Below are 12,856 nucleotides of genomic sequence, written 5' to 3'. Positions count from 1 at the left end.
AGGCAATGGCTCCCCCCTATCGCCGTCAATGCTTCCATACTTCCAATGCGACTAGCATCACCAAATATGTGATGGCTTTACGACGAGTCTGATGAAGACTTGTGATGGAACTTTAAGAAGTCTTACTTAAAATGAAATATGTAGGTCTTATACACTGTGGAGCATAGTAACTCTAAAGATATTCTTCTTAACCCATAAACATCCAAATTCATTCTAGTTCTAGAGTTATTTATCTGCTACTTCCTCCACTCCGAAGAGTGTTTGGTGAGACTAAGGCACAATGTGGTGGTTCTTTCCAGTTTGGAAATTGCTTTGATAAGAGAGCCACAGTTGCTCATCACTAACCTGGATCTTGCCAAACTCGCGAGTAGTCCCTCCCTCATTTTGGGTTTAACCCATACCGTCTCGTAATAAATTCCCTTGAAAGACGGAGCAAAGGGAGGGCGATTGAGGGAAAACTGAACTCATTCGTGTAAGGGTTTCCCTCCTAAACATTTGCAGATAATATTTGGACATGAATACATAATTGTCCAAATTTGTTCATACAGTTTTTTATATTTACACAAATTTTTTTGACGCGTAGGATGAAATACTCCCCAGAGCCGAATTGGATAGCAGGTTTCTGATTTCTAAGGCTTGTAGATTTTAAGTTTGGCCAAGTTTATATTTTAAAAAGGCTAGTGCGATACTATTTTGTTATAAACTTTTTTGAACTTCAAAATGTTTTACTTAAAAGCAAACCTGCATGTCTTATATATTTCAGAGAAGAGTGTCTTCGAAGATTTGCCTTTTCTTTATCCATAGACATCATATGTTGTCCTATGTTCATTCCAGCTTCAAAGTTCTTCATCTACTACTTCCTCCATTTGGATATTGCTAGGCCAGGTCTTTTTTAGCGAGACGAAAGCACAAAACGACGATTTTTGTTGTTGTTTGGAAACTACTTTTATGAGAGTGGTATAATTGCTCTATATTACACCGCCAACCCCGCACGCAATCCTCCGTCATTTGAAGTTAACCCTCAATAGATGGAGTGAAGGGAGGGCGATAGAGGGAAAACTAAATGTGTTTCTCCCCACGGCCTAGTAGAAACGGATGAGCTTCCTTCGCCCACGGGCATGATCATGCCCGCTCCCATATTCGTAAGGCCTATGAATTTTGTGTTTGAGTCACCATTTTGTAAGTGTGTCCACGTTTATAGTTAGGGAAGAAAAGAAACACCGATTTTCATGATGACCAAATATGTCCTTTTACATTTGGTGAAATTTATCGAGAAACAAATCAACTTCCAAGATACTGTACCAAATAAATTACGTCCAAAACTTTCAAAAAATTGATTGATACAAAACCAGTGGTCCTATGAACCGGGAAGCAGAGAGTGTCTCTCAAGATTTCACATTTAGCCGTTGATTAGCTTGTTACACAGTCCAAGCTCGGTGAAAAACCCACTCCCACCAACACACCGCAGGCACCAGCGGCGAAATATCCCCAACGGCCGTCGTCTCCTCCCCAAGTCTGAACCCGCTCTCTCCCTCTCGCCCACCATTTCCACTCCCAAGTTCGGCGGTAAATCTCGATTCCGCGGTTGGTGGCGCGCGTCCGTCCAACCGCGCCGTCCCTTTCCCCGCCCGGCGGCTTGACCGGTTCCACAAAGATTTGGATTTTCCTCTTTCCTCCGGTTGACCGGCCTTGCCGATGTGCGGTGGTGGTTGGCGAGGCGGGGAGCGCAGGGACTTGACCGTCGCCCAGGCAAGCCAGGCCGGATAGGGCGACGGCGGCGACGAAGCGGAGAAATTCCCCACCAAAAGGTTAGAGCTTTTTCCGACTCCACCGCGCTCTCCTTGCCCGGCGGGTGTTCGGCGGATTGCGCCAGAGGAGCGGAGGGGAGGGGGAGATGGCGGGGGCGACGGAGACGGCGACCTGGGAGGAGATGCTGCGGCGGATGCTGCCGCCGGGGACCGCCATCCCGGAGGGCGCGGCGGGGAACCTCGACTACTCCATCGCGCTCGAGTACGACGGCCCGCCCGTCGCCTACGAGGTCCCCAGGATCGCGCCCGTCGACATGGCGGACGTGCCCACGGCCGAGCCCGTCTCCGCGTCCTACGGGCTCCTCGGGAACGGCGGCGCCCGTCTTCAGGCCGCCGGCGAGCCGGGCGCGCGCCGAGCCGCCGCAGGCCAGGAGACGCGCGGGGCCGGCCGACTCGGCGCCGCGTGACGAGGCCTCCAGGCCGGCAATCCGGGCGCGCCAGGAGCCGCCATCGCCCGTGCAGGTTAGGAGGAGCTCAGAGTTTGCCCATTCAGGCCCCCAGAATGAGGGGTACTCCGACTCTGACGACGACTCCCGGCGCTCCGTGTCGGCGTGAGTCTGCGCCGAGTTACCGGGGCCAGAACGACGGGGGCAGGCATGCCATGGCTGCGCCGGAGGGGAGGAGGTCTCATGTGGTGACCTTCGGGTTGGCCGATGATAGCAAGTATGACCAGAGCAGCGAGCTCGACGACACCAGGTCGGAGCAGTTCGTGGCGGTGACCAGGACGGAGAAGAGGGGGAAGACCTGCGACCGGTGCGGTAAGAGGAAGTGGGAGAGCAAGGAGTCGTGCATCGTCTGCGACAAGAGGTACTGCGGCTACTGCCTGCTGAGGGCCATGGGATCGATGCCGGAAGGCCGCAAGTGTATCACTTGCATTGGCCGGCCGATCTATGAGGGAAAGCGGTCGAAGCTGGGGAAGAGCTCAAGGATATTATCACGGCTGCTCAGCTCGCTGGAGGTAAGGCAAATCTTGAAGGCCGAGAAGGAGTGCCAGGCAAACCAGCTCCGGCCCGAGCAGCTCATCGTCAATGGCTTCCCTCTTTGTCAAGAAGAGATGTCAGACTTGCTTAGCTGCCCACGGCCTCCTCAAAATCTGAAGCCCGGAAGATATTGGTATGACAAGGAGTCGGGCCTATGGGGAAAGGTAAGCCTATTGGTAGTAGAGGAACATAGCTTTCTTCAAAACCTGTATTCGTTGCTAATAACCCGCCATTTACACTTTCAGGAAGGGGAAAAGCCAAACAGGGTTGTCAGCACCAACCTGAACTTCAATGGAAAGATTCAGCCCAATGCTAGTAATGGCAACACTCAGGTTTATATGAATGGAAGGGAAATTACCAGCATCGAACGGAAAATTCTGAGGGTATTGATGCGCACTCTAAGCTACACAAAATTGAGAATCCTGTGTACATTATAATTATGGTGTGTCTGTATTTTTATTGGGCTTTTCACAATATCTGCTTTATTCTTACAGTTTGCACAAGTTCAATGTCCCCGCGATACTCACTTTTGGGTCTATCATGATGGTGGATATGAGGAAGAAGGCCAAAATAACATCAAAGGGAAGATATGGGAGTCAGTATGTATCTTGTTCAATGCAGTTTCAATTCTTTCTTCCTCCTTTCTTAAATTAATGCATCTCTTCCTTCTTATTTTGCTTGTTTTAACTTGATTTTCTGTATCCCCTGTTTTGCAGCCTTTGACACGTTTTGTGTGCACCTTGGTTTCACTACCGGTGCCTCCTGCAAACTCTGTTGAGCCCAGAGATGATGCTCCTTATTCAGCAAGAACAGTGCCTGAATACTTAGACCAGAAAAGGATACAAAAACTTCTTATTCAAGCACCATATTTAAGCAGGTCAGACCCTGTTCTTGTAGAAAAATGTAATGCATTAGGTTCTGTTAGATGTTTATTTGGTTTGGACTTCAACTTACCTTTATGCTTCCAGCGAACTATGGCTGGAAGTTGATTGCTAAAGTTTTTCCCTACATGTAGTACAGCGGTTTGGTGTATAAACTATTTTTTTTACTGTTCTGGAGTTTGGCTAGTTTTTACATTTGTAAATGTTTCAGATGACATTTTTATGCGTGCCATGGTACATTCTCCTACATGCTAGTGGGTATTTATACATTAGTCTAGTCGCCGTAGCCTCATAGGTATCTTTGCTTCAAACAAATGTCTCAAAGTCTTTATGGAATATCATAAAAGGTTGTTCATCATATCATGCAATCTCGAACTGAATCCTGACAGTTCAATTCGTTTACTTTTGACTTTTTCTTTATCTTGTATGTATTTTCATGGTGTTCGGTTTTACAACACAGGCTAAGTTACTATATGGAAGTAGATTTACCCCAGAAGAACTTGACAATATCAAACTAATGATCCAAAGCAACATGTTCAAGTACCTTGGGATTCTGCTAGAGGGCCGTGAGCGCTTCGAGGAAGAGGCTTTGGCTATATCAAATAACCCAAACTCAGAGGATGAGGATACACAACAAGGTAGCAAGGAAACAAATATTTCTTCCACTAATGTTTTTGAAGATCATATGCAGCATGCTGAATTTTTTTTTGTATGCAGAGGAAAACGAATCGAGTGGTTTAAATTCCTGCATATACTCAATAAATGCAAAGCTGAAGAAGTTCTCAGATTGGCTTTTGGACATCATAGCAATGGGAGACCTAGATGCATTCTTCCCTGCAGCTACACGTGAATATGCTCCAGTTGTTGATGAGTTGTGGAAGCATCCTGCCATACAAGCAACATATAAAAGAAAGGACGAATTGTATTTTCTCCCTGATGTCGCTGAATATTTCTTAAGCAGGGTATACATCAAACCATTTATATGTGATTTCAGTGCGGAATGGTCCCTTACTTTAACCTGTTCACAGTCTTTATTACAAAGATTATGCAGCACCAGCACTTCATATTATGACAACTAAGCAATACATGTGCAGTTTAATCCCTCAGAAATGCAACCTGTCAATCTCATAAGGGCCTTTTGTGTTTCTGGATTTCACCCATCGTCCTTCCTTTGTCTAGAATGGTCCAGCATTAGCACAGTGCATGTCCCTTGCTTTTGTGTGTGTACACAGTAATTGTTATTTGAGTACCTAAATTGATTTGTCTCTTTTATGCCATCCTTGCAGGCTATTGAAGTATCAAGCAATGAGTATGAACCTTCAGAGAAAGATGTCTTATATGCTGAAGGAGTATCACAAGGAAATGGATTGGCCTTCATTGACTTCACTCTGGACGAACGGAACCCTATGTCAGAACTCTATGGTGACAGTCATGACCCAAGCTCTCAGGCACAAAACAAGTAAACTCTCTTCCTGTCTCGTGTCTAAACTGCATCTAAATTCTTCTATCTGCCGTCTACAGTTTACCTGAAAAAGTCTTGCAATTTTTTTAAAGATATTAACATTGATGTTGGTATTGTGGAATGTATCTGTTGATTGTGGTGAAAAAGCATAGCCACTGTAAATTTTCCCTACTTCATCAGTAGTGCAGTATGTAGGTTGCCTGCCTTTTGCGTTTGCATGGGTTGATGACTCTTTTCTTGTGAGAAACAAATTGCAAAAAAACATTTTTTTCTCATTTACTGTTATCCTTTCTCAGATATCAGCTGATTAGAGTCAACGCCAAGGGCTTGAATGAGGGCTGCAAATGGGTTGAAATGTTTGAGGATGTCCGTGCGGTGATATTCTCGGTAGCACTCAGCGACTATGACCAGCTGGGAGCCCCTGCTAGTGGCACCAGTAGGCGCCTCGAGAATAAGATGATTCAGAGCAGGGACTTGTTTGAGGCCACAATCAGGTAAAGTAAACTTGTCAGTTGCATTTGCTAAATGGTCCTGTAGGGTCTAACAATCTGGTAAACTAAAGGTTAGGGTTAGCTAAGCTCAATTCCTAGATGAGAACTTACTGAATCTACACATTCTTTGCCCAGGCACCCGTCTTTCCGTGACACACCATTCGTCCTGGTGCTCAACAAGTTCGACATCTTCGAGGAGAAGATCGGGCGGTCCCCACTCACCACCTGTGAGTGGTTCAGTGACTTCGACCCGCTCCGCACCCACAACAGCCAGTCGATGGCGCAGCAGGCGTTCTTCTATGTGGCGATGAAGTTAAAGAACCTGTACGCGGCGCACACGGGCGACCGGAAGCTCTTCGTGTGGCAGGCGCGTGCTCGCGACGGCCCCACCGTCGACGAGGCCTTCCGATACATCCGGGAGGTGCTCCGGTGGGAGGACGAGAAGGAGTACGGGGGCTTCTGCCCGGACGAGTCCTTCTACAGCACCACCGAGCTCAGCTCCTCCCGCCTCGTCGAACAAGACTGGCAGCAACATCCTGCCGCCGACCAGAGACCAGGGAGCACATAGGCTGTTGTTGCTAGTTGTACAGTGATGCTGCCGTTGTTGTGTTAGCTAAGCCAACGTTTATACATACAGCTTGTTTCAGAGTGGACCATTGTTGTGTAGTGATAAATTTGCTGATAGATATAGCTAAAGGGAAAACACATGGCTGCTTTGTGATACCATTTGGTTCTGAACTGATGGTGATGGATCTGTTTGGGGTTCATGCAGCTGGAGAAATCAAAATGCTCTGGACCAGCTTAGATTGATGTCAATTGTTGTCCAAATTGTGGCAAAATTTTCTACTTTCTCTTTGGCCAACAGTAAAAGGTTTTTAAGCGCGCTTAACCCCTTTCCGTTAAATGAATTGCGGAAATACAGCGCCGATCCGACAGATGTTGAGAGGACGGGAAGGTGAAGGTTCCTAGCGAAATCTATATGTATCTTTTTCTTTTGCCTGAAAAACTTCCAATTTATTCATCTTCAATTATGATAGTACAACGAGCACTAGAAATAATAAAAATTGCATCCAGATCCGTAGACCATCTAGCGACGACTACAAGCACTGAAGCGAGCCGGAGGCGCGCCGCTGTCATCGCCCCTCCCTCGCCGGAGCCGGACAAACCTTGTTGTAATAGATAGTCAGGAAGTCGTCATGCTAAGGCCTCGTAGAACCAACGCACCAGAACAGCAACCGCCGCGGATGAAGAGTGTAGATCAAAATGATCCAACCTGAAAACACACGAACGAAGACGAACGATGAACAGATCCGAGCAAATCCACCAGAGACAGATCCACCAGAGACACGACCCCACACGCCCACCGATGATGCAAGAGCATCACCGGAACGGGGGCTAGGCAGGGTGACCTTTATTCCATCTTCTCGCCTTCCTGAGCAGGACACAAACCCAAACAAAAGCTCGAAAAAGATCTAAAAACGGAGCCCTCCCACCGGCAAGGGCCGAGATCCACTCCGCCTCCATGGCCATAGGGCCGCCGGAGACGGGATGGACCGGCGCCGGCGCCGGTGGGAGGCAGAAAGCTAGGGTTCTTGAGAGGCAGAAATCTATATGTATCTATATCTATACCTATACCTATTACCTATATTATATTATATTATATTGTATTATTATTATACTAATACTAATCTATATCTATACCTCTATACCTCTATACCCCTACTTAATTTTCATTTTAATTTTAATAATAAAAATATCATAATAATAATCAATTTATTTTTTATTTAATCTATACCTACTAATAAAGCAAGGTGCGTTTCGTCAATTTTTTCATCCGTTCACCGCCAAAAATAATTTTTTTCTCTATCCGAGGTGGTACTAAATTCTTATGCATTTATCTGCTAAAAAAGGACTTTTTAGAATTTCGTACGTGGGCCGCTCCCTTTGGCCCAGCGAAGCCAGCCCACTTAGTTTTCTGCCCACGCAGCTGAGAAAACTCTATTTTCCGTCCAGGGCGACAAATAGTCTCAGCATCGTACAGGACCACCGATAATGGGCTAGCCCAGTTTTCTTTGTTTCTGTGTTTTCTTCTATTTTAATTCTCCTTCCCCTATCTCTTTTTCCCTTCCAAATTTATTCTTCTTATAGAATTTATTTCATAAATTCAAAATCTCAAAAATTACTTTTCAAAATTGTTTGATATTTGTAAAAATAAAATGAAATTTTGAAAAATGCTCCAAATTCGAAAAATATTCTTGTTTTAGTGAAATTTTCACAATTCAAAATAATGTTAAAAGGCACACATATTCCAAAATCTTATGATTTTTCAACACATGTTCCCGTGCTAAACAAACTTCACAAATTCAAATAATGTTCATGTTTTCATAAAAAAGGTTGGTATTTTCAAAAAATGTTTGTGAATTTAAAGATTTTCATGTTTCAAATTTTGTTCTGTTTTTCTACATTTCAAACTAATGTTAAAAGATATACATTTTCGAAAAATGTTATGAATATTCAACACATGTTGCTGTGCTAAAAAAATGTTCACAAATTCAAATAATGTTTATGTTTTTACAAAAAAAAGTTAGTGTTTTCAAAAAATGTTTGTGAATTTTAAAATATGTTCCTGTTTCAAAAAAATTTCACGTTTTTTTGAAAGTGTACATAATTTTCAAAAAACTGTCCAAGATTTAAAAAATGGTTAATGTTTCCTAATTCAGAAACTTCATACCTTAAAATCTTCTCGATTTAAAGGAAAAGTAGATTGAATAATGCATGGGCCTTCTTTGGTGTACGATGACGTAATAAAACTCTTAAATGCCCTCGATTAATTAATGGAAAAGTAGCGGATTGATTACTTCACACCCGGCGAAACCGAGAAACTAAATGTTCCTTTTTCACGTGCACACAAGGTTTTGCTTGCACATATAATTCTCACTAATTTTAAATGCTTGCTATTTTTTCTCCCGTTGCAACGCACGGGCATTTGTACACCATATGTGTACTCCCCACAAAAAAATATGTGTACAATTGCACCGCAATATTCATCGGCTCATGAACACCACCAATAAGCTTTTCTCTGACCATTATTTATTTATATTATATTGGTATATTAGACTCAACAAAACAGTTGCATCGCTCAATAACTTAGGAACAAACTATGGCGGGCCTAACTACCAGCATTGAGCCATTCACACACAGGCGCGTGGGTCCAACTGCTCAATAACCCGAAGCAGCTACGGTGGGTCCCATTGCTAGTAGTTACACGATAAAGAAATGAGCATCACACATTTGTAATAATCTGTGACTATAGTGGGTTCATCACAGAAGTTATCAAAACGTCATAAAAAATGACAGCCAGGTGGCACTCAGCGGCTCAAATGATTCAGTGACATTAACCGTCACTGACATATAGTAATCGGTAACGCGACCTCCCGAACATCACAAATTAGATACTTATGTGACGTTGTCAACCACTGTCACAAGGATTCCCGCCGCCACCTTCGTCAGTACCACACGACCGTGCTGATGAGCACCTCTGGCGGCGGCGGAGAGGAGGGTTGGGATGGAGTGAACAAGCGGAGCTGGGTAGGGTTCGCCTGAGACGAGGTGCACGGGCGGGGTGGGGAACGGTGGGGGTGGGGGGATGTTTACTGGATATTACAATCCAAATTAAATTCATAGAACAATGTTAACCCCTTAGATTTTCTTTGCAGGGGTGCTAGAGATATAATGTTAATCAAAGAATAATGTAACTTATATCTTGTTGTGAAATCTTTATGCAAATCCAGATCGACACAAGTTAGGAGCCGACCTAAGTTCAAGAATAGACAATCGTCAATTGAGTTTATTGACACGACCTTCACCAAACGGACATATATTAAATCCCATGTTATATCCACTACCAAGTTCTACTAATTAATAAATTTAGTTTTCTTTATCGAAAGGTTTAGTAAAAACAAGCAATCATAATTTCTTTTGTCAACATTGGGTTCTTTTTCTTTACATGGCTTAGCCTTAACTTTTTTTCAAAAAGGAGGATAATCTCCGGACTCTGCATCGAGCAATGTACACAACCATTTTTATTATATTATATTTCATAAAAAATTATGAAATAAATACATGAACCAACCTAAAACTAGCTTCCAGACGAACACTGTCGTCATACCTACAATGTTAATGATGCATCGCTCAATACAGAGGTCAAGGCTTGCTCCTCTTTTAAATAAAATAAATACTGCTATAAGATGCTAGTTTTGAAAGTAAATAATAAAATATTATTAATTTCTCATTTGCTGAAAGAAATGTGAAAGAAAAATGATGATCAGCTAGAAAAACAGAAGGATCATTACATGGATTTCTTTGAGTTGTAAAACAAAGCGGCTGTAAGTTGCCAGTTACATTTATGGAATCCCCAACAAATCCATCAAATCAATTCTTAGTGTCCGGCTAGAACACTTTTCGTCATCCAATGGGTACATCAAACGTAGAAAATCTAAGGGGTTCTCCTAACGACCCGAGTTCAATTCCTAGAATTAACAGGTGATGCATAGGAGTTTTCCTTCATTTGTTGAGGATCAAATTTGGTATGTGGTCGAACTCTCTCCCAATCTCTCTCCCCCAACCTCTTTCCCCTGAGGCGGCGGCGCCGCGCCGCCCCCGGGGAGTCCCCCATCCACATCGCCCTCAACCCTCCCTCTCCATCGCCTAACACTACCGCCGCTGTCGCTGAGGACGCCGCGGGGCGAAGCCCCTGTGGTGAGGCGGCGGCGCAGTGCTTGGCCGACGGTAACGCGTGGGGGCAGCGGCGTCCATCTCCCTCCTCCTCCAACGGCAGTGCACAACGGGTTGGCGGTGGCCAGGAGATCTCCAGCGGCCGTTGGCGGACGAGATTTTGACTGCGATGAGATCTGATCTGGCTCCGAGGGGTTTAGATCGAGATCCACTGTGGGTGCGCCTCGTCTCGACAACGGCAAGAGGAGATCCCCCTGGGTAATCTTCGCGGCACGAGGACGTCCGAATCTCTTGGCCCGGGCATGGTGGTGGTGGCTGCCTTCTCCACCGAAGGCAGTTAGCCAGGCTGGTAGTGACAGATCTTGGATCTCACTATTAGCACCGACGGCGAGTTGGGGAGACATAGTTGCCGGTGAAAACCGAGACGACTCCGGTCATGGTGGGCGATGGCGGCGCTACATGGTTACCTTGATGAAAGTATCGTCAAGCAACTATCGTAACCTACTCGTGCCTCCCCGGGAGAAATCCTAAGATCACTGGATCGGACGATGGCAGCGCTGCGGTGTCGTGTTCCCTATTGGGGGCATCGTTTGTGGAGCGACGCCGGATGGAAGAGGCGTGAGGTGGTGTGGCGTGCCTTCTCTCGCGTCGATGACGGCAGGTCTCGGCGGCAAGGTGCAGCGGGGTAATAATAATAAGTAAGGTGTGTTTCGCCAATTTTTTCATCCGTTCACCGCCGATTCTCTTTCCTATCCGAGGTGGTATTAAATTCTTATGCATTTTTCTGCAAGAAAAAGAATTTTCGTACGTGGGTCGCACAATGTGGCCCAGCGAAGCCAACCCACTTGATTTTCTGCCCACGTAGATGGAACAATTCTAGTTTCCACACAGAGCAACAAATACTCAGAATTTCGCTCTGGACAACTAATAATGGGCTGACCCATTTTCTCTGTTTCTCTGATTTGCTTCTTTTTTTATTCTCCTTTTCCCTTCTAAGTTTCTTTTTCTTATAGAATTTATTTCATAAATATAAAATATTCAGAAATATTTTTTTAGAAAATGTTCAGAATTCCAAAATTTTGTTACTATTTAAAAAATATTGGAACTTGCAAAAAGTTTCCAACTTGTTCAAAAAAATTTGTTCGTGTATAAAAGATACACATTTTCGAAAAATCTTATGATTTTCAACACATGTTCCTGTTTTGAAAAAATATTCATAAATTCAAATAATGTTCATCTTTTTATAAAAATATTGGTGTTTTCCAGAAATTTTTGTGAATTTTAAAAGATGTTCCCTTTCATATTTTGTTCGTGTTTTTCCACAAGTGTACATAATTTTCCAAAAACTGTTCCAGATTTAAAATATTGTTCATGTTTGCTAAAATATTCAGAAATTTCATATCTTAAAATCCCTCTTTTTAAATGATTTAGACTGAATAACTCATGGGCCTTCTCTGGCATACGATGAGGTAATAAAACTCTTAAATATCCTCGATCATTGAATGGAAAATAGCGGATTGATTTCTTCACAGGCGGCGAAACCGAGAAGTTAAATGTTCCTTTTTCGTGTGCACACAGGGTTTTACTTGTACATTTAATTATCACTGAGTTTAAATGCATACTATTTTATCTCCCGTTGCAACGCACGGGCATATGTGCTAGTACTAATAAAGCAACATGCATTTCGCCAATTTTTTCATCCGTTCATCGTCAAAAAGAATTTTTTTTCTACCCGAGGTGATACTAAATTTTTATACATTCGACTCCTAGAAAAAAGGCTTTTCCAGAATATCGTACGTGGGCCGCATGCTGTGGCCCACTGAAGCCATCCCAATTATTCTTCTCCCACGCAGCTGGGGAAACGCTATTTTCCGCACTGGGCGAATAATAATCGGAGCTTTGCACATTACAACCAATAATGGGCTGGCGCATTTTTCTTTGTTTCTGTGTTTTACTTCTATTTTTATTTTCATTCCCCTATCTCTTTTTCCCTTACAAATTTATTTTTCCTACAGAATTTATTTGATAAATTCAAAATTCTCAAAAAATATTCAGGAAAAAATAATAATTTGGAAAATGTTTAGAATTCTAAATTTTTGTTGCTACTTTGAAAAAAATTCGGAACTTCAAAAAAGTATGCCATTTTTTTAAATATTGTTTTTAAAATTGTTCGAGAATTCTGAAAAGAAAGTGGCATTTTAAAAATGCTCCATATTAAAAAAATATTCTTGGTTTAGTGAAATTTTCACAATTTAAAATAATATTCGCGTATAAAAGATAAACATTTTCGGAAAATTTTATGAATTTTAAACACATGTTCCCATTTAAAAAAATGTTGACTAGTTCAAATAATGTCCATATTTTTATTAAAAAGTTGGTTCTTTCAAAAAATGTGTGTGAATTTTGAAAGATGTTCCTTTTTCAAATTTTGTTCATGTATTTCAGAAAGTGTACATAATTTTCAAAAACCTGTTCAGGATGTTAAAAATGGATCATATTT

The 12,856-nt window shown here is 43.1% G+C and overlaps 1 pseudogene; it reads left to right on the top strand.

Moving 5' to 3' along the window:
- The first annotated feature begins 1,469 nt into the window (after window positions 1-1,469).
- Window positions 1,470-6,438, top strand: LOC125519697 (annotated as a pseudogene).
- The last annotated feature ends 6,418 nt before the right edge of the window (window positions 6,439-12,856 follow it).

The sequence above is a fragment of the Triticum urartu genome, chromosome 7 (genome assembly GCF_003073215.2).
Source record: "Triticum urartu cultivar G1812 chromosome 7, Tu2.1, whole genome shotgun sequence".
Lineage (NCBI taxonomy): Eukaryota > Viridiplantae > Streptophyta > Magnoliopsida > Poales > Poaceae > Triticum > Triticum urartu.
The sequence above is the reverse complement of the archived record's forward strand: the minus strand, read 5'-3'. Positions and strand labels throughout refer to the sequence as shown.